Below are 6,002 nucleotides of genomic sequence, written 5' to 3' on the forward strand. Positions count from 1 at the left end.
CCAGTATTCTTGCTTGGGAAATCCCATGGACAAAGGAGCCTGGAGGGCTACAGTCCATGGAGTCCCAAAAGAGTCAGACATGACTTAGCGACTAAACCACCAGCAACCAAGGAGACATAATTATAAAACAAACTTTAACAACATTACAAAGACATTACTCTCAAGAGTGAAAGACTTATATGTCCACACAAAAACTTGTACATGAACACGCACAGTAGCATTATTCATAATAGCCCCGAAGTGTAAACACTCCAAATGTCCATCACCTGGTGAAGTAACAAAATATAGTACATCCATACAATGGAAAATTGTGGTCCATTGAAAAGAATGAACTATTGACATATGCTGCAACAGAGATGAATCTCAAACAGATTGTGCTAAATCAAATAAGCAAATGCAAAAGATTATATTCATACATATAAATGTATCCATTAATATGGAACATCCAGAGAAGGCAAATCTATAGCGCTAGATCACTGGCTGCTTAGGGCTGAGGATAGGAATGGGGACTGACTGCAAATGGACATAACAGATCTTTGGAGGGTGATGGAAAATTCTGTTGTGATAGCCACACAACTCTTTCTTTTCTTTCTCTCTCTCTTCTTTTTGGTAGAGATGAATCAATACTTCATTTGTTAAGGAGAAGTAAAATTACTAAAAGTTTTGTAAAACAGAGCAAAAAAAGTAAGAAATCAATTCTACTTAATTCAGAATGCTTAAAGAGTCACTTATGCCACTATGTATCATAATGCAGGAAGAAAAATTTATTACAGACACATGTTTTTTTTTTAGTTTGGGTTTAATGCTGGCTTGACCTAAATATTATAAAGAATGATATTCAACCAACTGAAATAACATTTTTCAAGTAAGACAATGCCTCCAGGGTATTCCTAATGTGATCATGAAAGAGAACTTAGATGATGAAGTATCACATAAAATCCATGTAAATGCATGAATACAATGTTATAGCACAACTTTATGTAAACTTTATGTTTATTTGTATGTAAATCACTAGTACTTGCTATAACTAGTGGGGTTTCCCTGGTGGCTCAGATGATAAAGAATCTGCCTGCAATGCAGGAGATCAGGGTTCAATCCCTGGGTCAGGAACGTCCCTTGGAAAAGGGAATGGCTACCCTCTCCAATATTCTTGCCTGGAGAATTCCATGGACAGAGGAGCCTGGTGGGCTATATAGTCCATGGGGTCACAAAGAGTTGGACACAATTGAGTGACTAACACTTTATTATAACTGGAAGTTTGTACCTTTTGACCACCTTTATGAAAACTTATTTATACTATAAATCACAAATTAATTTAAAAAACAAACAAAAACTCTCAAAATATATGAAATATATTTAAAAAAAGGTGATGGCAGATATCCTTATAGGATAGAACTCTTTCAAATCAATAGAAAAAAAGGAAACATGAATAGGCAAATGGCTGCCCAACTCTTTGCTACTGCTAAGTCGCTTCAGTCATGTCCGACTCTGTGCGACCCCATGGACAGCAGCCCACCAGGCTCCTCCGTCCGTGGGATTCTCCAGGCAAGAACACTGGAGGGGGTTGCCATATCCTTCTCCAATGCGTGAAAGTGAAGAGTGAAAGTGAAGTCGCTCAGTCGTGTCCAACTCTTAGTGACCCCATGGACTGCAGCCTATCAGGCTCCTCCACCCGTGGGATTCCCCAGGCAAGAATACTAGAGAGGGTCGCCATTGCCTTCTCTGGCCCAACTCTTTAAGTCCACTTAAAAATCACTGAGTTACATAATTAAAACATGAATTTTATGGTACATAAACTGTATCTCAATAAAGGTCTTTTAAAAAAAGAATTACTTGTTAAGGCCTTAATTATTGTTGAAATAAAATGTTAACTAGCTTATAGCCTCTAAAGTAATATTTTCTTCACAGGTTTAATTTTCTAATTCATGCTGTATAAATTATAAATATTAAATGTAATTATTTTTATTATATATATATATACATTTATTCTTACTAAAATTAAGAAAATACCCTTTTGTGAAAATGAAAGTGTTAGTCTCTCAGTCATGCCCAACTCTTTGCAACTCCATGGACTGTAGCCCAGCAGGCTCCTCTGTCCATGGAATTCTCCAGGCAAGACTTCTGGAGTGGGTTGTCATTCCCTTCTCCAGGGGATCCTCCTGATCCAGGGACGGAGCCCGGGTCTCATGCGTTGCAGCTGGATTCTTTAGCATTTGAGCCGCCAGGGAATGCACAGGTACTATGTTAAGCATTAAAACATGTCATGTCCTTAAACCTTTAAACCAGCCTTTTAAGGTAGCTATTCTCCTTATTCCCATTTTAAGATGAGGAAACTGAAGGAAGGAAAGATTAAATAATTTGTCTCAGGTCACCAAAATATATACGTAGCAGAAGCAGATTTCAAATCAGGTCTGCGTGCAGGCTCAGTCATGTCTGACTTTTCATGACCTGCAGCCCACCAGGCTCCTCTGCACATGGGGCTTCTCAGGCAAGAATACTGGAGTGAGTTGCCATTTCCTCCTCTAGAGGATCTTTCCAACCCAGGGATCCAACCTGGGTCTCCTGTGGCTCCTGAATTGGCAGGCAGATTCTTTACCACTTGAGCCACCTGGGAAGCCCTCAAATCAGGCATGACCGATTCCAAATCCTAACAGATTTTTCCCCCTAATTCTACCACTTTTCAGTCAAGTCTTGCTTTGAGGTCACTCAACTTTATACTGTTATTGAAGCTAAGTTCTAATAAAAGTAACAGTATTTAACTACATTTTCTGTACCCAGCATTAGAAGTAACTAACATGGATCATGTAGTCCCTAGTCAAGAGTTCATTTATTTGAATCCCCTTTCATGGGACAGCTATTCTAGGTACACAAACAGTCTTACACACTTCTCAATTATATATTTCTTATCCTAGCCCAAAGGTATATCTCAAAGTCACTATTGTCTGGTGACTGTTACTCTTAAGTTGATTCTGTTTTCAGAAACGGATAAAGCTGTGCTTCTCAAATTTTTATACAAAACATCTGGTGATCTCACTAAATGAGATTCTGATTCAGTGATTTGGGTACAAGTCCAAGAGTCTGCATTTCTAGCAAGCTTCCTGGTGATAAACTGATGTGGCTAGTCCATGGATAACAGTGAACAGCCGGAGGCAGTGAGCACTGCATTGCAGAAAGAAACAGAAGATGCCTCTTATTTGACAGAACTAGGCAGCTCAAAGAAACGTTTTAGGTGTAAGCTTTTTAACAAGTCTGAATAATTCCAAAAGAGGGATATAAATATTCTCATGAAAAAAATCTAACAGGCCATCAGACCATTCCTTACAGCTTGAGTGCATTACTCACCTATTGTTACTAAGCGTACACAACTTTGAAAAATAGGAAGGTGAAAGAAAGGGAGATAAAGGGAGAGAGCAGTATTTGATTGAAGAGAACCAGAGTCAAGTATGATGCAAGGAAATACACAAGGAATTTCACTTGTTGGATGCAGTCTTCACCTGCCTATACTTTTGATTTCTCCACTCATCATACCAGGGTTAATCTCTGTTTGACAGGGCATTTCTGTTTAAAGAACACAATTTCATATTCTTTCTTTGCTTGACTATCCTCCACCCTCCAGTAAAAGTGGAAGCACCCCCTACCTACAGCCTTACCAAGACCCTTGAGACTTTGTCTCCTTCCATGTCCCCAAGCCGACCCAGGCCACACCAAAACTGCCACTGTCTAATTTAGTCCCAAGTATTTATATAATAAAAAAGGGATACTTTGTGGCTCTTACACAAAACACATAAGCACAGTCTCAGAGTAGAAAGGTTAGAGAAACCAGAATTTTTAAATGTTTACCTATAATGTGTAGAAAAGCATTAATATCCTATGGCTGAATCCAAACATAAGAGGGAAAAAAATTCCCCTTTGTCTATTTGTTAACTAAAGTTGATGTGCTTCTCCTCTCAACATACCCAGGATGTGGGCTTTACATTTACCAAATAGTAGTGCTAGACACTTTCCCAAATACTGTCAGGACAGTGCCACTCTCTTCTATATCCTGAAAACAGCATTGGATTTTTTTTTTTTTGTTTTTGCTTTTAATTTTTATTAAAAGTAGGGCTTTTATTAAGAGTAGAGCTTCCCAGGTGGCATAGTGGTAAAGAATCTGCCTGCCAATGTTGGGTTTGATCCCTGGGTCCAAAAGATCCCCTGGAGTAGGAAATGGCAACCCACTCTAGTTTTCTTGCCTGGAAAATTCCATAGACAGGAGCCTGGTGGGCTATGGTCCATGGGGTCACCAAGAGTTGGACACAACTAAGTGCACACACACAGTTGACTTACAATGTTGTATTAACAACTGCACTATTTTTATCAATTTCAAGATATTTATACTTAACACTATCTCATAAAGGGAAATCTTTAGTTTTATACTGAGCAATATAACTAATGCAAATAATATGGATCAACAGCTTGTGCATCTGTAAATACACCATGTGTAAGAGAAAGAAAAGCAGATCCTGCTATTCTAAAAGTAGTGTCCATTTTCTTTTCTCATTGCTAGTACTTAGCCAGTGTAGGATTTGGAAGTCAGAAATCATTACTGCTGACTGAATTTCAAGAACTATTTCATGAGTAGGAAAAGACATTTCTTAATTTAGTCTTGAGCACTTCATCACTTCTTGTCAGAGGCCGTGTCAAGAGATAGTTTGTTGCAGATATCCAAAGGTACCTCTCTTTTAGGAAATTTCTGTCTTCATTTTAATGTTCTTTGAATGGTAAACTGTTTTCCGCCACCAACTCTGTGGCTGGCCCTTTACCTTTTTATTGCCATTGCAGCTCTGCTAACTCATTTTTGCCGAGGATGCTACACTTATTAACACAGTTCCGCCCACCCCTCACCCCAGGCCCGCCCCGTCCCCGGCTTTGTGGCATTTGCTTTGTTTTTTGATACATCCACTTGCACCTTGCATAATGATTAACCCTGGTGGATTATCTCCCAGCTTGGTTTATGTATGTCAAGCTTCCCCTTCAGTGCTAACTGTCAGGGCTCAGGAATATAGCAGATCACCAGGGCAGATCAGATGAGGGTAAATGCACCCTATTCCCTTCTCATCACATTTTTAGAGAGATAAAATTAATTTTTTAGTATTAACAGCAGGTCTGAAGGGGAAAGAAGACGCAAAAGGGTAGTCTAGGGGGATTTCTGTGTAGGGAAAGAGCTATCTCATCCCTTAACTTGAGAAACAGTGGGGATATTTACGAGATGATTGGTCACCAGCAGATACCTCTTTTGGAAGTAACACCCAAGACTTGCTGTTTTTAGAAAACGGCTGCTGCTTCCTGTAGTTTCTGCCCAATCACCAGGAGCCTGAAAATTCCCCTGTATCCTCCTGCTAAAAGTTCTCTCTCACTGATGCAAAATTCACTGCAAGCATATAGTACTTAACAGGCATGGAAAGTGTATTTGCTTCGCAGAGAAAAAATTAAACTGTGATCATCTGCTTTCTGAATAAGGTAGATAAAAGCGACCATCCTAATTTTACCAATAACAAATTTAAAACGGAAAAAGATTAACGTGACTTTGCAAAAGGCATGCTGTATCACTGCTGAATATGCGATGGAGAAGGTTTAGGTCTCCTAGCTTCTACTGCTTACATTTCACAACCAAATTACCCTGCTTTTCAAGCCGAGGAGTCCCCACCTCTCTGAATCTCAAATGCCCCAAGGAAAGGGGGAAAACAATGAAAGGACAGCAATAAAAATAGCTCTATTAGGAAAAGAATGATGCGTCAGTTCCCCCACCTCTAAAAGGGGGCTGGGCTACAGGTTAGGGAAGGTTCCCACACTAATCGCTTCAAGTCCTAACATTACGGACATTGATGAAACGGCCCTCCCTTACACTACTGAGAGGAGAGCAGAGGGAAACTAAGGGGACCCTTTGCGGATCTAGAAAATTCAAGATCTTAGTAGGGCTACCGCTGGCCCAGGAGGGCCCTAGCTCAAAGCTGGGAGATGAG

Source organism: Oryx dammah, unplaced genomic scaffold (assembly GCF_014754425.2).
Source record: "Oryx dammah isolate SB20612 unplaced genomic scaffold, SCBI_Odam_1.1 HiC_scaffold_3, whole genome shotgun sequence".
In the NCBI taxonomy this organism is placed as follows: Eukaryota; Metazoa; Chordata; class Mammalia; order Artiodactyla; family Bovidae; genus Oryx; species Oryx dammah.